The sequence below is a fragment of the Tamandua tetradactyla genome, chromosome 25 (genome assembly GCF_023851605.1).
Source record: "Tamandua tetradactyla isolate mTamTet1 chromosome 25, mTamTet1.pri, whole genome shotgun sequence".
NCBI classification, from domain to species: Eukaryota; Metazoa; Chordata; class Mammalia; order Pilosa; family Myrmecophagidae; genus Tamandua; species Tamandua tetradactyla.
Genome location: NC_135351.1, coordinates 6,733,058 through 6,754,702, shown reverse-complemented (window position 1 = coordinate 6,754,702; position 21,645 = coordinate 6,733,058). Strand labels below are relative to the sequence as shown.

Below are 21,645 nucleotides of genomic sequence, written 5' to 3'. Positions count from 1 at the left end.
TTTCTCAAAGAATTGCTTTTAAATGACATTCAAGGGCGGGCAATGGTGGCTCAAGTGGCGGAATTGTTACCTGCCATGTCTGCAAAAAAAAAAAAAATCATTTTTAAATGACATTCAAAAAACATCTACTACTGTTCACATGGTTTTCTTCCTGGGTAAATAGTTCTCTGACTTTTAGAAAGACTCATAGAAGTGACTCAGACAAAAGAGAGAATGAGGATCAAGTTCACATGGCATCTCATTTGCTGAGATGAGATGAACCCCCAGGGAAACATTTTCATAAATCCATCAGAGTGTTTTTCTTTGTAAGCTACAGAGAAAGCTCCTCCTGAGTTTGCATTTGACACATTCATCGGCAACAGGTAATTTCCAAAAGGCAGGATGAGCAAATCAAATGTTCTCATATGTTATTCAAGTCATACATTTTAGAAAACACTGTGAGGATTTTAATTTGGATATTTCCATTAATATCTTACTCCTTCAATATCCTTCAGTTGACTTCAATGGTACATATTTATGCAGTTACCTTATAAGCTATTGTTGTTATTCTTCAGATGTTAATGCATATGTCAGATTACTTCCTCCAACTGATATGCTTACTCTCAGGATCAGTCTGTCCTTTTCATGTTCTTCACTGGACACAATTCAAAAGACATATAGTTTTCCTGGGATCCCGAATAACTCCTCTACCTTTGTCTTGTTCTTCTGCCACAACTCAGACATCATGCCAACTATGTGGCCACGTGTGAAAGTGATGCAGGACATTGAGGCCACCATCTTGCTGTCAGCCTAATATCAAAGCCAACACTAAGGATGACAAAGCAGACAAATGAAAAGTCTTTGATGACACACACCGTGGACCAAACTGTATCTGGAGCACACCTTGTCTCTGGACGCCCAGCTACAGAGGACGATGAGTGTTCATCTAGTTAAACTGGTTGAACCAATGTCTACAATGACAGCCAAAAGCATCCGTATTGATGCATTCAGGAAAGGCTAAAGAAACCCTTGAAGCAACTCTTGATGTCATCCCATTTGACAGAATCTATCGGCAACCTGCCCATCCTACATCCAACTTCTATAACTTGAAAACTGTTGGTGATCTTTTAGGATAGGTGACCAGAGTGAGAAAATAAAAATGCAAGATGCACACTTAAATTAAAATTTCAGATAGGCATGAAGAAATTTTTTTATACAAGAATGTCTCAAATATTTCATGGAGCATGGTAATACTAAAATTATCTGTTGTTTATCTGAAGTTCAAATTCAACTGGGCATTCTGTATTTTATATGGCAACCCAACTGTACGTTCCTGGGTAGATTTCTTGTAGAGGTGGATGCAATCTGTTCCTTTGGGAGTGCTGAAATCATATTCACCTGGGAATAATTTTTAATTAAAGACCATCCTCTGAGTGAGACGTTGCCAGAGTTAATGAAAGAGCATGACAGTGTTTCTTGCCGCACATTGGGCCTTTGCCTAGCTGGGACAAAGTGGACCTTCTGCTCTTTTTATCTTGCTTCTTTGCCTCATTCTTGACCTCTGGGCACTTGCTCTCTCCTAACGTCCAGGAACACAGTGCCTCTCCTAATGCTGTTTGAACTGGAAACCCTGGCTCGGGCATTCCTCTAGGACGCATGGTCTCAGGATCCATCTTTCCTTCCACATGGCCAACCCCAACCCTAGGGAAAACTCTAGGAGGAACACCGGGCTGTGAATGACTCATCCAGCCCCTTGGGGAGTGTCTGGTTTTTGTTTTTTTTTATTTGCTTATTAACAGGGATAATTCTATAGCTGACATCATGAAAAGCAACATGAAGAATTTCAGGCAAAGGTGGAATTGTTGCCACAGAGCCTCTCTAGAGGCCCTGGAATACAGCACCTCATTGTACTGACCCTTTTGGCTCAGGAGCTGGCCAGGTGCCCAAGATCCCTCGTCACAGAACCACAAGGGGTACAGGCCCCTCTCTACAGCAGCCTCAGCCCAAACTTAATGGAAATGAAGTAAGTTCCCTTTTCCCTTAGTTGAGCTCGATTGGATTCTTAAGAAAACTTTAAAACTAGGAAACTGAGGAAAAGCAAATATCCTGTCTGAATTTGCCAGGCTGCTAGGACAAATATCCCATAATAGGCTATCTTAAACAAGAGAACTTTATTGAGTCACAGTTTGGGAGATAGAAATCAACATCAAGGTTTTGACAGGCCATGCTTTTGTTACTGGACAAAGACTGCAGATTCTTCTGCCTGATACACTCAATAAACAATTCCTGAGACACCAGGGTTTCAAAGAAAGAGCTTATTACTAGGCATGTAGTAGGAGAATAGATGGCCTAGCAGCCCAAAATCTGTCTCCCTGAGTTTAGGGGGTTCAAGGTTTTTAAGGATTTTAGCAAGGGGAGATGTGGTCATTTTGAATAGCAAGTTCAAAGCAGAAAAGAAGACAGTGTTATCGTTATATTTCAATAGGAAAACAGAAGTCGAAAGGTGAGGAGGCAGAGCTATCACTTCAATACTAAAGGTGTGAGCCAAAAGGAAGGGAGATAAATTATTTTTCAATAGTAGAGACTAGCTGATATGATTTACAAATGTCCAGGGCTGAAGCTAATTCATGGCTGACTTCAAATTCTTCATTAGCATTAGGGCTTTTGCCCTACAAGAAAATGACTAGATAAAAGTAGTAGCTGCACTTTCAATCACAAAGGTATAATATAAGGGCTTAAAATCATTTCAGATAACAGGGCAGCTGAATTATAGTTCAGAGATTTAAGGTATTCCCCTCTGTCTACTCCAATATCCCAGAAAACAAAAAAGAATATGATTCAGTAATCAAAATCATCCCTTAAATCCTAATTTTTCAGTTATAATTCCTCACTCTCATTTGATAATTCTCTCTTATCTTGAGGGATATCTGGATGACGACTCATCTAACTGCTTCAAAGCTGAAAAAGGGCATTGTAATTAAGGGGTAGAAGAGTGAAACGATGAAACCAGTTGTTGTTCTTGGAGACTCCAGTATTTCTGGGTCCAGAACTTCTTTGGCATTGGAACAATCTAGAGGTTTTATGTCTCTGAAAAACAAACTTAATTAGTAAAGTTTTATAGAGTGCAGGATATCTTTCAGGGTTTTCAGGAATACTTTTGGTAGGGGTTTCCCATACTGTGGCAGTTTGTAATATCTGGCTGAAACTTGCATACGAGCAAACTCTAGAATAACTTCTCGACTTGATTTGAAATTTCTTAACCATTGAAACTCTACCCACCCACCCCCACACTTTTGGTCAACTACTCCACAATGCCAGGGCCAGGCTCATCCTTGAAAGTTATGTCTTATGATGCCAGGGCCAGTTATGTCCCACAATGCCAGGACCAGGCTTACACCCCTGGAAATTATATCCCACAAAGTTTGGAGAAGGTTAAAGTTTGACTTAGAGAGAGACTGCATTTGAGCAACAGTGGAGATTTTCTGGAGATGACTCTTAGGCATGAATTATAAATAGGCTCAGTTTGCTATTAAAGAACTAAGTTTCATAAGGGCAAGCCTCAAGACTAAGGCCTTGGCCTATTAAATTGGGATTCCTTCTTGTTTAAGAAAATGTTAGGTATTCCCCAGGTGGGGAAGTTTAATAGTTGTATTTTTCCCAGTCCTTCAAGGGATTTTGTAAACACTCCTCCATTTTCAGCCTGAATGCATTATGGTATAACACTAACTTGTACAGAACATTGTGGTTTTATTCTTTATTTCAGGTTATAAAATAAAGCCAAATTAGGTCGTTTAAATTAACTGATTAGACAGATTAAATTAGATAGTGTGCTATAGAAAATTCATTTGGTAATTAGATTTTATTCAGTTACTACTATACCAAGGCTATTTATATTTTAATGATGATCTGATTATTACAGTTACCATTGCAAAGGTATTGCAAAACAATATTAATAAACATAGCCTATTCTGTGGCATGTTTAATGCTTACTATTTCTAATGTCCAGGCCCAGTAAAAAATAATTCTAAACCACACCTCCCCATCTATCTGTGCCTCGCTTTCTCCCATAACTGCTTTAGGTGGTTAGACCTTGGGACCAGGATAAGTTAAGTTGCACAGGCAGAATGAAGCTTGACCTGCCAAAAGTTCTAGGTGAGGGCTGTGGAACATTGAGAGCTCTCGTGCCCCTCTCCAACTATTCCCAATTATTAGATTTATTCCACCAAAAGCTGTGACCAGGAACATTGGAAAAGGTCCCTGCTTTTTTCAGAGGCAGCCCTTTGTCAGTTTTCTGCAGCCTTAGGGAAAATCCAGGGGCAGTTTCGGTCTCATGTCCAGGTTCATTTACTTACAAAACTAAGGTTTTGAATCTTGCTGTTCAGAGAGTTTTTTCTCTTTTACTTCAGAATTACCAATTTGTATAAAATTTATATAAAACTGCCCTATTTCTTTCTTAAGCAATTCTGCAAGAGCTTTTTTTAAAAAGAATTTTGTTACTTTGTTATTACCTTCCAGAGGTATGAGAATATACATTGAACAGGTAGACAGACACAAATAGAAAGATGGTTACACAAGAAATAGAAACACAGAAATACTTCTGAGATGGACAACTAAAGGACTGAGTGTATTATCTCACCCTATTTCTACCTTTTAGCAAAACAGTTTTAATTGTAATATCTTTAATTTTAACTGTAATGGTGGTATTTTCACTTTAAATCATTTTGAGGCCAGATTATGTTACAAAAATAAACACTTTTTTTATAGACTGTTACTAAAATCTTTTCAATTTTCAATACAGTTCAAAGGTTCCCTTTTTAAAGAATTTCCATAATCAGGAACCAGTTAGGAACAGTCAAGCAATACAAATGCAGGAACATACCAATGAACAAACGTAAACAGACACTTAAAACTTATTATTTTTAAGTAACACACCAGTTAATAACGAACCAAACCCACCAACTCACAAAACAAGCACTAAATGCTTGACCCACTGGTTAACAATTAAACAGGCATTAAACTCTTACCATACCTAGGTAACACAACAGCTAGCACTTAAATAGGCCTACTTAATTTCATTAAATACCAATGAATTGTTGGATTACTCATTTCCTGGGAATATACTCAACAGACAAATTTAGATCAGGGACTCAAACCCCGCACAGCACGGTACTCAGCAAACGGAAGGTATAGAGGTCAGAGCAACGGGATCATGCTGAAAGCATGACCCAGGCTGCGGTCAAGAGGGCTTTTATTTACTCCTCGATCCACTTTTATCCTGATGACCTACTCACCCAGTCAGATGTCTGGACATGGAACTGGAAACAGTTTCTCTCTTTGGAGCTTTTGAAGGCACCAGAAGTCTCTGGAGTGCTGGCAGAATAGAGAACCCTGGTGGCTGAACTTCTAGACTAAATTCTGTCCAGCAGCCACAAAAGACTCCGTTACCTGATTTACCTGCTCTGCTAGGACTCCAGAGATTGGGACATTAGTCCCTTCATGGTCACCAAATTGTTACTGGATAAAGCCCATGGATTCTTCTGCCTAACGCGCTCAATAACCAATTCCTGAGATACTGGGGTTTCAAAAAGAGAGTTTATTACTAGGCACATAGCAGGAGAGCAGATGGCTTAGCAGCCCAATATTTGTCTCATCAAATTTCAGGGGTTCAAGGTTTTTAGGGATTTTAGCAAGGGAAGATGAGATTGTTTTCAATAGCAAGTTCGAAGCAGAAAAACGAGACAGTGATATCATTATATTTCAATAGGAGAACATAAGTTGAAAGGAGGGGAGGCAGAGCCATCACTTTAATACTGAAGGTGTGAGCCAAAAGGAAGGGAGACAAGTTACGTTTCGATAGCAGAGTCTAGCTGATACAATTTACAAATGTCCAGGGCTGAAGCTAGTTAATGGCTGACTTCAAATTCATCATAATTATTAAGGCCTTTACCCTATAAGAAAATGACCAGATAAAAAGAGTAATAGCTCTGACGGTCACAAAGGCACAAAATAAGGGCTTTTACAATCATTTCCGATACCAGGGTAGCTGAATTATAGCTTAGGGAGTTCAGGTATTCTCCTCTGTCTACTCTAATACCCCACAAAGCAAAAAGGAATATGATTCAATAATCAGAATCATCCCTTAAATCCTAATTTCTCAGTAACACTTTCTCCCAGAGCCTGTAGCATTCTGGTGCTGCCAGGCCACAATCCTTGGAGTTCCTTGGCTCTCATCTCTCCCTCTGTCATATGCAGATGCTCTTAGTCTCCTTCTTTGGCTTTCTTTGACTTCTGGCTTCTCCAGGTTTCTAGTTTCAACTCACTGACTAGTCTAAATTTCCTCTCTTTATAAGGCCTCCAAATATACAATCTTTATCCACCTTAATTCAATTTTTTTTTTTTGGCTTTTAAAAGGGGGAATTTAATAAGTTGCTAGTTGACAGTTCTAACGCCAAGAAAATGTCCCAATCAAAACAAGTCTATAGAAATGTCCAATTTAAGGCATCCGGGGAAAGGTACCTTGGTTCAAGAAGGCTGATAAAGTTCAGGGTTTCTCTCTCATCTGGAAAGGCACATGACAAACACAATCACAGTTTCTCTCTTGGTTGGAAGGGCACATGGCAAGCAAGGCATCATCTGCTACTTTCTCTCCTGGCTTCCGGTTTCATGAAGCTCCCCGGGAGGCGTTTTCCTTCTTCTTCTCCAATGGTCGCTGGCTGGTGGACTGTCTGCTTCGTAGTGTTGCAGCATTCTCTGGATCTCTGACTCCTTAATTCAATTTTGCTACACTTTAATCAGGACACCTTCCAAGGGTCCTATTTACAAGTGGATTAGGATTAAGAAAGTATCTTTTATGGGGGACATGATCCAATCTCTAACATAGACCAAAGCATATCAATGGCTCTATTGCAGAGGCCACTCTCACCATTACAGGGCAACCTGCTCCGCATAGCCATGAGGGATCCAGATTTCGGAACTTACCCATCTTTTCCCACCTCTCCCGGATCAGATGAGAGATGAGGCATATACAGGCATCTAAGGAAACTTAGATGTGCTTCTAGTCTGCTGGGACCTTCCATGCTCTCAATACCTACTTCATCCTCTGCTCCACCTCCCCTCTCACCATCCGGGTTCCATGAGTGAAAGAGGGGCTTCTGCTGAACTCGAAGGACCCCACCTCTACCCACGTCCGTGACTTCTGGTCACCCTGCCTTACCTGTGCCTTCTACCCCTGCCTAGGGTGTCTCTAAGGTGTCTCCACTTCCCTCCTGTGAGCTGGTCCCTTCAGTGAAGGTCTGCCTCCTGCCTGAGGCTCCCAAACTGCTCAGAGCCTATGCAGCCCTGAAGTAGGCTTCGTCTTTCCCTGGAGTGGGTCTGTATCTCACCAGCTTCCTGTGATGGCCAGGTATAGGTTCTCCCTTCCTCCTGGTTTCTCTAAGTCTCACTCTCCCCTGGGTCACCCACCCAGTTTCTGGTTTGGATTGGTAGGAAGTCTCTAGCCCTCTGTTCATTTGCTGTAAAGATAAAATCTTGATTACAGAGGCCACATCTTCAAAGAGAAGCATAAAGTAGAATTTGGTTGCTATACCTTTTCTAGCTCCCATCCCTGAGGCCACTATGGTAGAAAGAAGGGGTGGTGAGGGAGGGGTGGATGTGATGAGAGAAATCAGTTTCTCAACAAAAGAAAGTAGGAGATTTTCCAGAGATTCATTCCCATTCAACCACCATTTGTGGAATATTTACATACATCACTTAAGTTATTCCTTTTAATACCTTCTTTTTCAAAATTTAAATTTAAAATGTTACTATCAAGGCAGAGAAAATAAATAATTTTAACTTTGTTTTAATCAAGCAATGTACCCATTTGAGAAATAAGACTTTTAGGACAGTTGAAATAAAGCAAAGGGAGGGATTACTCTATTAAGATAACCTCTGTGAATAAAATTCAGACTATGTAAATTTGAATTTCATTGAAGTTTGGCACCAGACTGAACACCAGTCTAAGCCAATATTTTCTTTTAGAGTTTAGAAGTATTGAACGTTTTTACCTTCAGATTAAAAGAAATGCTCTATAGGAGAACCTCATTAGCTCGAATTTGGGTATGTTGTGACTGCAACTTAGTTTAGGCCACTAGCATCTCCTATAGAATTTCAGTTAATGAAAGCAAACTGGCATTTCAGCAAAGAATTTTAAACTTAGATGAGATGTGAAGTTGCAAAATTTATCTTTGGTGTAACAATGTACACCAGGTTCAGCCCCCATTCTCATCCCACCAAATTCTATCAAAAGGTGGAATTTAACTCCCTGGATTCCAATTCTTATTTCTCCGGTAAGATTGCTAGGTTTCAACACCTTAAAAATATCAAACTAACAAGGTTTTATTCTATCAAATGTTTGTGTAATTTCAACATAAATATTCTTTGCATATATATTTTTATTAGGGTTTCATTAATATCTGTGAGATGGGTTGCAAAGACTTAAGAGAGGTGAATGTTAGAAACTGGTACTCAAGATAACAAAAATAATCCTATGGATTCTTGAGTCCCACAGCAACGTACTTTTTATGGAAAGGGATACATGCAGTAAGTTTTTACCTTGAAAAAGACAGCTACTAAGATGTAGTCAGAATCCACACCAAGTGATTTAGCTAATTGGGCAAGGACGTTTTCAGCTCTACTTGTCCCTGGATGAGCTTGGTCAGGCTGTCACCTGAACCCAGTGGCCCTCATCAAAGATGTCTTGGGTATCTGGCTATATTCATTGAGAAGCAAAAAATACCCCAAGTCTTACACCAAAATACAGGCTCTGACTTCTTACACCAAAATAGGGCCTCTGACTTAGAAGTAGATTTTCAGCTTTTATTTTTAAAAAAGATATTTTTTGGAGCGGGGGGGAATTCAAGTTAGAGACATAATAACACTTATTTTGGCCAGATAGCAACCAAAATATTAAAAGCGTTAACTATGCCTACATGTAAAAGGCATTAAAGAACAAACCATAATATCAAGAGAAAATATGCAGTATGTCTTAAACATCTTGAAATTATAATATAAAGCATAAAGGTAAAGAAAAATTATGCTTACTTTTTGCTTGGGATTATATTAAGTGCATCTTTTCATGCTTTCCCCAAAGAAAATCATAGAGCTTGCTGTTTAATCATACCCCAAAGTTATAACCAAGAAATTAGGAATTTAAAGGATGATTTTGATTACTGAATCATTCTATTGATATTTTTGCTTTCTTGTATATTGGAGTAGATAGAGGGGAATATTTGAAACCCATAGACTATAATTCAACTGCCCTGATATTTGAAGTGATTGTAAAAGCCCTTATCTTGTGTGTCTTTGTGACTGTAAGAGCTGGTACTCCCTTTATCTGGTCATTTTCTTGTAGGGCAAAGCCTTAATGCTAATGAAGAATTTGAAGTCAGCCATTAACTTGTTTCAGCCCCAGGCATTTGTAAAGGGAACCATATCAGTTAGACTCTACTATTGAAAGATAACTTGCCTCTCTTCCTTTTGGCTCACACCTTTAGTATTGAAGTGCTTTCAGCTTATGTTCTCCTATTGAAATGATAATGACACTGTCTCCGTTTCTGCTTAGAACTTGCTATTTGAAGTTGTAATGACCGCATCTCCCCTTGCTATAATTCTTAATAACTTTGAACCCCCTAAATTCGGGGAGACAGATTTTGGACCGCTAGACCATCTGCTCTCCTACTATACACCTAGTAATAAACTCTTTCTCTCTTGAAACCCCAGTGTCTCAGGAATTGTTTATTGAGTGGCAAAAGAGCCCATGGGCTTTGTCCAGTAACAAAGTTTGAAAGTTTCTCTCAGTACAAAGCAATAGCTACATATATATAAGATGCTTATTTGTTAATGTAACAATTTCCCTGGCTCTTTCAATGTGCAACACACAAACACACATGACTTCCAAGACTACAATTTGAGGCAAGTATACACAAACTGAGAACAAAATAAAACAAAGCAAACATGCAAGTTTCAAAATTTGCTCTTAAAATTATTAATAGAACACTCAGGTCATTTTTACTTGTGAGTGTGGTAAAGGTGTTGCACTTCCATTTGATGACCAGTCCACATTGGCATGGGAAGAATGTACGTTACCATCTGCCAATTTGAGGGTCTACAGAGAAAAATTAAAACCAACTCTTTCTGAATGCCTAAATGAGGTAATGAATTGCAGGTAAGTTTAGGTTTACATTCTGCTGAAAACCGTTTTATTGTCTCAGCATCTAACAATATCGTATCTAATAGGTTCCCCAAATCCTAACAGATTAAATGGTGGTGCAACAGATTAAAAAGGAGCCGATCATTTCACTTAAATCTTTCAGAGCCAAAAGTCTAATGAATGACCAAATACAAATCTTTGTTTGTTATACTGTATAAATGTGATCTACATGTGTCTACCACTACGTTTTTTTTTTCAAAAAGAAACATGCTATGAATAAGCAAACTACATTTGTCCACTGATATATATGAACTTCCTTGATGTCTCATTGATCTTAATTACAGGCCACTCACCATAAAACATTTTTAGTATAAAGTATAGCATGATAAGCCATTTTAGCTTTTGCACATATGTGTTGAGTTCTCACTGATAATAGAGAAATTTTTTCAGTTTTACACTGTTAAGCTGGGTTGCATCCATCACTTTAGATAACATCAATGTCAATGTCATCATCCTTGTTATCAGACTTCACAGTTTCAACTTTAGGCACACTGGCACATAAATATACCACCTCAATGTCCTTGTTTTAGTTTGCTAAATGCTGCTGGAATGTAATATACAAGAAAAGAAATGGCTTTTAAAAAGGGAATTTATTAAATTACAAGTTTATAGTTCCAAGGCCATACAAATGTCCAAACTAAGGCATCCAGAGAAAGATACCTTGACTCCAGGAAGGCCAATGTCTGTCATGTGGGAAGGCACATGGTGGTGTCTGCTTGTCCCCTCTTTCCCAGTTCCATTGCTTCCAGATTCTGATACCAGTGGTTTCCTCTCTAAGCATCTGTGGGCCTTCACTTAGCTCCTCCAGAATACAACTCTGTGTTCTGGCTTGCTTAGCATCTCATGGGAAGGCACATGGTGATATCTGCTGGGCTTAGCATCTCCAAATACCCTTGTCCAGACATCTGCTCTCTCTGTCAACACTCCAAGCATCTTCAAGCATCTGTGTCTCCATCAGCTCTGAAGCAACTGTGCTTTCTCTGAAATGTCTTTTAAAGGACTCCAGTAAACTAATCAAGACCCACCTTGAATAAGCAGAGTCACATCTCCATCCAATCAAAAGGCTACACCCACAATTGGGCATGCCACATTTCCATGGAGTAATCTAACCAAACAGTCACACCCACAATTGGTGGGTCAATCTCTGTGGAAACAATCTAATCAACGGTCTCCCCCCTACAATATTGAATCAGGATTGAAGGATGTGGCTCTCCTAGGGTACACAACACTTCCAAACCAGCACAGTTCTCATCTTCATCTTCCCCATCACCACCAGAAGATTCCTACTCTGCTTCTTTCCACCATGTAACAAATGTTTCCACTTCAACACAAATCTCTTTGCTGAGCTCCTTTGAGACATATTTCTTAGAGGCCTTTTTTCTGACCAGCTGATGATGACCTCTTCCAAAAGGTCTGCATCACATATCTCATTCAAGATATGTGGAATCTTGGAGATGAGATAAGCTTGATGCATGGCTATCACACACTCCAAACCATGAAGAAGGTAACATTGAGCCTTCTTGTTAAGACAAAATTGGAGGAGATGGCACCTGTGTTTCTTAATTATGGCACCTGTGCTTCTTAATTTGCTCCCTAATCTTCTCATTAATAAGAACTTAAGTCAAAACAAGAGGGTCCATGGCTTTCTCCTCCAGTCTTTCTGCTTCAGCAACAGTTTCTTTTGCCAGATGAGTCAATGATACCCAGTTCTTTCTTTTTCCTAACAAAATCAAACAGAATGTTGACCCTCTCTTCAACAGTCCTTTCCACATCGTTGCTGAGCATCAAAACTTTTGCACGGTCAGATTCAATCCATTCTGCACCTTCAAGCTTTCTCGGTTCTATCTTCTCCCAATCCTCCTCTTCCTCTTCTCCCATAGTGTGTGGAGGGGGAGTGATTTCCTTTGGTGGTGGTGGTGTCTCATTTCTGGGGCAGAGCTAATTTCCTTGTCTTTGCCCTTCCTATTTTTCTTTCTTTCCTGAACACTGTTACTTTCTCAGGTAGATTTTTGAGAATGTGCAGAGTTTGTGATGTGTGTCAAGCATGCCTCGATAGCCACCAGCTGTACAAGGATTACCTATTGTTTGCTTCTTTGGATTGACATGCAGATCTGTTTCAGGATTCTCATGCTCAGGAGAGAGAACAAATATTTTAAAGAATCCATCCAACTTGTCTTACAGCTTATTCTCCTCGTGAGATCCACTGACAATGTGAAGGTCCTTCTTAATGTCAAACTGGGTCTGTGCTCCCAGCTCACAACCAGACTATTTGGTGGGATACGTTGGAGGCTGATAAGTGCCTTTGCAACTTCAACACATTGACTGTAACTGTTCTTATTTTATTTCCTTTGCCCTTGACCTGGTGATCAAAATGAGCATCTTGTAGCCATTGAATTGGTCTGACATGCTGCAGTTGATGTTGACAGACATTTTGGCATATTAGTGGCTTTATCAATAAGATGAAGAGATCTTTGATTGCAACTTTTGCTATCTTCTGTCTGGTGAAGAAGGGATGATATCAATGACTGCAATAATTCTCAGTCTCTGACATGAAACACTTTTTGCCACTGAGGTTTTAACCTTCTTGTTTGTTTCTCCAATACAGGTACTGATGACTGTGCAACAGTTGTTTTCGTCAAGTAAAGACAAAAGTCCTACTGCTTGCCAGTACTGGGATGACCAGAGTCAGAAGAGATGGTGGAGGAGGAGGCTGAGCTAAGTGTGGGAGCAGCAGGGCCAGGTGTCCCGAGCAGCAGAGCAAGGCTGTCCCAGGGACATCCGGGCTCCACACCTGTAAGTACCGGAGACTTGGTGGCCCCTGAAATGTTCCTGCTCTCTCTGATAGTGTTTTTAAAGATGGGGAAAGTATGTGCAGAGAAGTTAAGTAGCTTGTCCAAAGTTATACAGTAAGGAAGTGACAGAGCCAGGCTCCAAATTTGTGTCTAAGTGAAAGGCTTACGCATCTTACCCTGTTCTGCAACACTTATCTCCTCCCCTGGGTATCAATCAACCTTATGTCTTTATCTCACAGCCTGGCTGCTGACCTTCTGGCCTGATCAGAGGTTCCAGGTAGGTGGGTTGTGGGGGAAGTAGGTGGGGAATGGGTTAACCAAAAGTCTACTCTTTGCCCTAGACACCTTTCCCCCCTTTCAAGGTTTCCTGTGCCAAATTTTACTACCTTATCCAAATCATAGAAAGCACTGGGAGGAAAAAGGGAATGTGGGCTCTAGAAGATACAAGGGATATTATTTGAGTAATATCCCAGTAATGTGGAGTCTTGCTTCCTAAATTTTATAAAGGCTATAATTATAACTTCAAAGAAAATCCATATACAGAATGGAGGAAACAAGGTAAAATGGAGTAAAATAGGATGGGATTCTCATTTAATAGTAGAAATATCACTTTCTATTTGCAAACTACATTACAGGTCATCGAGCGCTTAACTTTGACTTTGCATGGGGAATGGGACATGCATTGTTATTATAATATATTATTATTATTATATTAGTCCCATTGTACAGGTGAGGAACTGTGAAGTTCAGTGTCTTGCCCAAATGTATTCAAAGCATAAAATAAGGAAACAAAGCAAATTCTAGTTCTTGAATTGCAGTGTTAAATGAATGTGCTTTCTGTGGATTTCTATTCCTCCCTGTGCCAACCGCCTTGACGAAAATATTCAGATTCCTCTGCCACCAACCTGGTTGGGCTGGCACTGAGGCTGGATCCTTCAGTTCTGCCCAGTATTAGGTACCTGCCCTTGTTTCTCTGACCTCTTGGGCTTCCCCCCTGTCCCCTCAACCCTGCGGCTGAGACTTTGCTAGGCCAATGAAAATCATACCTATTAGGCAACCTTGCAGGCCACCAGGCTGGACAAAAAGTCAAAGGTGGTTGTGTTCCCTCTACTCCCAGCATGTTGTCTTTTTTTTTTTTCTTAAGTTACCATTCATTGTAAAGGGAGAAGAAACACTCTTGCCCTAACGATTACATTTTCAGAAGGCTGTAAAAATGTTGTTGCTGGAAGACAGGGGTATTTAAAGAATGTGAGCTGGAGTTGTCTTTTCAAGCCCTTTATTTCATTTGCACAGTGCTGAGACATTGCACAGCCTATGGGTCAAGTGCAGTAAACTGGTAAGCAACAGCTTGCCACTGAAGTGAGATTTTCGTGTTCTTAATGACTGTTTATTTATAGGGAAGGCCATCAGCCACCATCCATGCTTCTGGTTGCACCGAGCTTTCTGGAATTCAGCAGTGGCAGAGAAATAGTTGGGTCAAGAGGTTGGAAATTGGTCTTGACTTTGACTCCCTAGTGTCTGGGCTGCTGCCAGCCTCTCCCTGAGGAATGTGGAATAATGAGGTAAGTAGGGATTTGAAAGCACTGAGAGACAGCAAGCATTCTGGTTCCAACCTTCCCTGGCCACCCTTCCCTCAAGGGCGTACAGGGACCCCTGTCTTCTTCACAGCTATGTCTCTACCAGCCCCAGAATGTCTTCCCATTCTGGAATGTCAGGAATTTCCAAGATTTGGAGGGGAAATCTGTGAAAGCTTAGGCTCCAACAAGATAAATCAAATAGGGTCTTTCCTCCCTGCTTGGAGTCCTCTTCTGCTCCATTAAATTGGAATTAGTAATAATTCAGGCTGTAAAAAGTTTAATACAAAAGGAGTGGTAGACAGGCTCTAAAATGGCCCCATGATTCCTGCTTCCTGATGTTCATCACTTTGAGCCTCGGCAGTTTCTGTGATTTGCTTCTGACAAATAGAATATGGCACAGATTATGATCACATAATTATGTTATGTTACATAAGACTCTGTCTTCCTGGAAGATGTACTCTTACTCTCCTGCTGGCCTTGAAGAAGCAAGCTGCCATGTTGTGAATTGCCTCTGGAGACAGCCACATGGCAGAGAATTGTGAGTGATCTCTAGGACCCAAGGGTGGCTTCCAGTAGACAACCAGCTGAAAAAAATAAAAAACAACACTCTGAAGTTCTTGGTCCCATAGCCACAACCTAAGTAAGCTTGAAAGCAGATCCTTCTCCAATTGAACCTCCAGATGAGAACAAAGCCCAACTATATACCTTGATTGCAGCCTATGAGAATCTAAAGCAGAGAAGCCACCTAAGTTGTGCCTAGACTCCCAATTCCCTGAAACTGTACGATAACAAATATGTGTTGTTTGAAGCTTCTAAGCTTGTGGCAGTTTGTTATATAGTAAAAGCTAATAAAAGGGGTCTGTTAAGTTTGTTATGCAGCAATAGCTACTAATACAAGAGGTCTTTTGAATAAATTAATAAGAAAATAAAAAAGCTACTAAAGGAAGCAAGCTATGTAGTCCTTTTGAAATTGCCATTTGTTTTTATGGAGCAGGCAAGTATTTTGACTTCTTAGCATCTGTTAAAGCAGCTGTGATAGAAAAGCTTCAAAGAAAATATGGGAAAACCACTGGAGTTGTCACTTCCTGGATGTGTGCTCTTGTGGAAAGAGCAATCCAGAAAAAGAGAATGGCAAGTGCAAAGGTTGAGAGGTGAGAATGGACCCCTGGTTATGTGATTCACACAGGAGGCCACTCTGCTTGGAGCACAGTGAGCCAGGGGGATGGTATAGGAGAGGAGGTCAAAGAGATAAAGGGTGAGGCCCTGGGGAAGTGAAAAGGGTCTTGCAAGGCACTGTAAGGATTTGGCTTTTACAGAGTGAGATGGGAAGCTCTGCTGGTTTGAAATATGTATGGACCCTAGAAAAGCCATGTTTTAATCCTAATCCCATTTTGTAAAGGCAGCCACTTCTTCTAATCCCTATTCAGTATTGTATGTTTGAAACTGTAATCAGATAATATCCCTGGAGATGTGATGCAATCGAGAGTGGTTGTTAAACTGGATTAGGTGACGACATGTCTCCACCCATTTGGATGGGTCTTGAGAAGTTTCTGGAGTCCTATAAAAGAAGAAACATTTTGAAGAATGGGAGATTCAGAGAGAGTAGAAAATGCTGGAGCACCATGAAGCAGAGAGTCCATGAGCCAGAGACTTTTGGAGATGAAGAAGGAAAACACCTCCCGGGGAGCTTCATGAAACCAGAAGCCAGGAGAGAAAGCTAGCAGATGACGCCGTGTTTGCCATGTGCCCTTCCAACTGAGAAAGAGAAGCCCTGACTGTGTTCGCCATGTGCCTTCTCACTTGAGAGAGAAACCCTGAACTTCATCGGCTTTCTTGAACCAAGGTATCTTTCCCTGGATGCCTTTGATTGGACATTTCTATAGACTTGTTTTAACTGGGACATTTTCTCAGCCTTAGAACTGTAAATTAGAAACTCATTAAATTCCCCTTTTTCAAAAACCATTCTGTTTCTGGTATATTGCATTCCAGCAGCTAGCAAACTAGAACAGAAGCACTTTAAGGGTTTAATAGGTGCTTGGGAAAATGACATGTCCAGACATTTTAAAGCTAGCTATGCTGCTTTAGAGAAGGTAAATGCCAGATAGCAGAGATTTTGATTCATTTCTGTATCCTTCATGCCACCTAAACAAAATGAGTGTTTGTTGGATTGAATTGACTGTATAAATCAACCCTTATTGCTGTGAGATTTTTGAAATTCTGAAGAATTTAAGTCCTTCCAACATCATCCCATTGTTTAGCTAGTATTGGAGCTGTTGATAGAACTGATGAAAAAAAAGGTAAAGATATGTCAGTGAATAGTGTATTAGTTAGGGTTCTCCAGAGCAACAGAGCAACAGTATATATATATATATTTTTTTTTTAAAAGAGATTTATTATGAGGAATAGACTTGGTCATAGAAGCTAGCAAATTCATAGGGCAGGCCACAAGCTGAAAACTCCAATAAAGGTAATGTCGAAGTCCTTAGTTTGAATTCCCCAAGGGAAGTTGGCTGGCTGGAAATTCGGGCAAGAGCCAATGCTGAAGTTGAGGCAGGAATTGAGTTCTGGCTTGTAAGATCTCCAGCTGATTGGATGATGAGACTCCCCACATTGCTGAGGGCAATCTTCTTTGGTCATTGTAGATGCAATCAACTGATTATAGATGCAAATCCCATCCATGAAATACCCTCACAATAACAAGCAAGTCTGTACTTGACCAAACAACTGGATAGACAACATAACTTAGCCAAGACGACACTTGAAATTAACCAACACAAGTAGGGCATTTCTGGTTTTTCAATCCTTCTCCAAAGTTCAAAGAAATTGAATGGGCAGCCATTACCTAAGGTAGGAGAGGGGTGATGTTGAAGCAGGGACAGATGGTGGCCCTGACCTGAGAGGATGGGATGAAGTAGGACGTTTCAGCTTCTCCTTAGGGGAATAGTCCCTCTTGGCAGAGTTCTGCATGACTTTGCTCATTGTACCTATTGCTTAACCTGTTGATCTGTCAATCAAGTTTACCTTGTGACATCCACCATGTTGTTATTTTTAACACTTTTATATTCTCTCAGAAAGGTCATGATTCCAGATATATCACTAGGGCAAATAATGCTGTTTAAATCTGAGTAGTTGGGTAGTTAAAAAATGAACACTCTGAGCGAGTGAAGCCTGCCCTCCTTCTCTCCCTCTCTGCAGCTAAGGCCAAGTCTCCTTGACCTTTTCATTGTCAAGACTGAATGAAGCTTGGGGTAGGTCTGGTCAATAAGGAGGCATTGTCTGGATGACAGTAGACTTAGGTGCACCACCCCAAATGAGTCCTGGTCTCGCCAGCTTAGGGAGCAGGACAGCTTCTCACTGGTACCAGAGCCCTATGTGAAGCAGGTCTTTCCACCTCCTCCTCCTCTCTCTGGGTCCAGGGTATCCAGGTATGCTGTAAACTAGGGTCCTGCTCTTTCTTCAGGCACAGACCTCCCCAGAACCCCAATGTTCTCTTCTCTCTGCTCCTGCTCATGAGTGATACCTCATGGAGGTGTCTCAATTCAGAGGGGATCTGGTTCAAGCCAAGGACATGGATGGGTCAACTATTTATGGGCTAACTCTGTGTCTGTCCCAGAACAGAAGCGATATAAAGGAAAAGGGTCTCCACTTGGTGGGTATATGTGGAGGATTTTATGAGTGCATTTAGGTGTCCTTGCTCCTTGTATTTCCCAATACCCAAAAGGAATGAAAATGCACCCAGCTTGTGGGTCATGTTCGCCACCCTGCCATGCCTTAGCATTGCAGAGGATCGTGTGGTGGGCAGGCAATGCTGGGACCTGTGATGTCCCAACAAGGATGATTCTCATGGTTGTGGTTGTGGTAGATTGAATTGTGTCCCTCACAGAGATATGTTCAAGTCCTAACTTCTAGCCCTGTGGGTGTGAGTTCCCTTATAAATGGGCTCTTCAAGTCTAACTTCCAGTTCCTGTGGGTATAGGCTTATTTGTAAATGAAGATCTTATCAAGTTGAGGCCAATCTGAGTCAAGGTGGACTTTACTCCAGTATGACTGGAGTCCTTATACACAAAAGAAATTTGGACATGGGAACAGAAGCCAGAGAAGGAGACAGATGGCCATGTGACGGAGGTAGAGACCAAGCTATAGACTGCTTGGAAACCACCATGAGAATGGTACAGAATTCAGAGAAGGCATGGGTGTGAACATCTTGATTTTGGACTTATAGCCTCCAAACTGTGAGCCAATAAATTCCTGTTGTTTAAGCCAGTGTGTGGCATTTGTCATGGCAGCCCTGGCAAATGTTAATCAGCATGTTGCTTCTAGAAAGCACTCAGATCAGAAGGGCATTAAGGAAGACCCCCCATCTTGGAAGACTAGCCTGACCCATCCCAGCAGGGACCCTGCCTTATACACTATCTCTGCCTAGAGACCACCACTCACTGGTCTTGGAGATAGTAGCAATGGCAACTGAACAGGAATCTCCTAATTGCTCTTCGTAGAAAACATGCTTCCTAAATGATGAGACATAGTAAAATCTACAGAAAGATGCGGTCCTGGAGGTGCTCTAGTGCAATGTTCCAGGAGCTCTTGGGCCCTATTGGTAGATGAACTTCCCCCTGCAGGGTAAAGGTCCTGCCATTTCCCCAACTCTGTTCAATCCCATCGGAACCCTCACTGAGTGTACATGGGAGAGTCAGAGAGCTGGGTAGCAGCCTTCTTGGTCATCTTCCTCTCCTCCAGGATCTCTGAGGCCATCTGTCTTTCCTGTGGTTCTGTGGTTCAGAGGATCAGCATGCCTGAACCTGAAAAAACAGCATAGCTGCATCTGCCCTTGAAACCACAGTGAGTATGACATCAATTGCTGAGTCATGACATCATCTAAGCTGCCGGCGGGGCATCCACCCATGAAAAATAACCACATTTATTTTCTAAAAGTACTGGGATGCATTTCTCTTCATAAATCAACCTGCCTGCACTTATTTTATATGCTAAAAGAAGATGCCTCTTTTTTGATGGAGATTGCATACAAGCCAATGCCTTTAAAGCAAAAACTCAACTATTTAATGTTTTTAAATAGTAAATAATATTTGGCAAAAAAATTCAAAAGAGAGGGGTAGCAACTGCCCAAATGCCTTCCCAGTTAACAACTGGTCTTGGGAGTCATCTGCCTTTTGGTTTGTAATAGGGTATCCCATATATGGAAGGAAGCAGGCAGAGAGAGGAAGGATAAATGCTTTCATGGAGAGGATGGATGAGGAAGAAAAGAGTATTGTATTTTTAGCAGGGTATGAGTTGGCATGGAGCAATCAGTTGTACTCATAGCTATTATACATACAGAGACCCTTCACATCTGTCCTTTCAACCCCCAAAATCAGTGAAGGGAAAACCACAGAGGCAAATACACAAACTGATCTAGGAGAGGAACAGGGGTTTCCTTCCTCTATGCTTTTGCACTCTCAAATCCTAACTGTTTCAAATGAGTGTTTCATCACGTTCCTGGGACCCACCAGCAGTTGTTTCTTCTGCATTCAAGAATGAGCTTATCTCCAAGAACTCTCCCCCACCTACTGCATGGAGTGTGCACCCATGTTCCTGAGACCACACCAGCCTGGTGGGCACAGCACCTGCTCATCAGCTAGTCAGCATCTGCTCCTGCTGAAAGGGCCTGCAGCTCCTCTCACACTGTCTAGTACCTGGGGAGGTCTCAGCTCCAGGTTTCCCATCTCTGGCTGCTTCCAGCTGATGTCCGGCAACCACCCTGGATGGCCCTGCACATGGTATTCACCTCTGCTTCTTTGTTCCAGCTGCAGGCTGACCTACTTTCAAGCCACCATGCCCGTGGAGAGAAACATTCTGCCCCCTCCCCTGGGGCCAGTCATACTTTGCAGTATTGCTGCTGGGGGTTCTCATTTCTTCCACAGAGTTGAGTTTAAAAAGTCTAAATTTTTTTAACTGTCTCCTTATTATAGTCCTTCTCCTTGGAACATAGACCCTTGGGGCCAGGAGTGAAGACAAATCAGTGGAAGATGGGATGAGGAAGAACACTTGGTGGGGATCACCTATGGAATCCTCCCCTAAGATTGTACCCCTATGTTCCCCATGGCTCCCAGGGGTCATCGGTCCCTGTTGAGCTAGACCCTGGCAGCTTCATGGCCCCTACCTTCTGCCCCTGCAGACATGCTCAGATGCTTCTGTTCTGGTGGGCACTGCAGTTCAGGTTCTCAGCTGGGTCCTGCAGGTATGTATTTATTTTAGGAGCTGCAAGAGGTTGCTGAGGGGTCTATATTCTTCTGAACAGAGGGGAAGGACAGCAGAGTCACTGTTGACTCTTGAGGATGTGACTTTTGCAACTAGTAGCAGTCCTCTACTATAAACTGGGCATACATTGTTAATGGCTACCTGTGCTCCTTGGGAGAAATGTAATGCTGTAAGCCTGCAGAATTATAAATGTGTAATAATATTCATTACAAAAGTCTGGTCTGGTCCTCCTCAAATACTGGTGGGGTGAATGAATGAATAGATGAATGAATGAAGCAAAAAGTGAATGAGGCTTATATTCATTTCTCAGTCTTACTTCTCTCAGATTTCTTGTAGGACCTGCTATCTCAGTCAGAGTTTCTGGTCTAAATGACCTTCTTTTCATCTTTCATTTTCATCATCTCATCCTCCTATGTCTTCATCATCTCCTCCTCCTCCTTTCCCTCCTCCTCTTCTTCTTTTTCCTTATCCTTTTCCTCCCCGTTCCACTTCCTCCTCTTTGTCTTCGCCCTTCTCCTCTTTCTTTTTTTCTCAAGCCCAAACAAATGTTCTCTTCTGAACACAGCTATTGCACATTTCTTAATTTAGAACCCCAAATCATGTCTTCAATGAGAATTCTTCTATAGTTAGGAATTGGGGGGGGGGGGGGATATAAAAATGAGTTTCTAGAATTCTCATAAGAAGTACAAAGTGCCCTCTCTCCATCTCCCATTTTCGTGCCCCTCCCCACATATTTGACAAGCTAGAAAATTTTGACATATGCTCGATACACAAAGAAAATGTGAGGTACACA

The 21,645-nt window shown here is 41.3% G+C and overlaps 1 long non-coding RNA gene and 1 pseudogene across 2 annotated transcripts in view; one reads left to right on the top strand and one right to left on the bottom strand.

The window, feature by feature from the left end:
• Positions 1-16,023, top strand: part of LOC143669353 (uncharacterized) — a 68,170-nt gene extending 52,147 nt beyond the window's left edge. Inside the window, exons 1-4 of one of the 2 annotated variants that reach the window (XR_013168871.1) lie at positions 1,830-2,002; positions 12,834-13,021; positions 13,260-13,297; positions 14,418-16,023. This is a non-coding gene — a long non-coding RNA (uncharacterized LOC143669353). Of the gene's footprint in view, positions 1-1,829; positions 2,003-12,833; positions 13,022-13,259; positions 13,298-14,417 lie in introns of those variants that run through there. The other variant, XR_013168870.1, reaches the window with a different exon arrangement.
• Positions 10,653-12,658, bottom strand: LOC143669113 (eukaryotic translation initiation factor 5-like; annotated as a pseudogene).
• Positions 16,024-21,645: the final 5,622 nt, after the last annotated feature.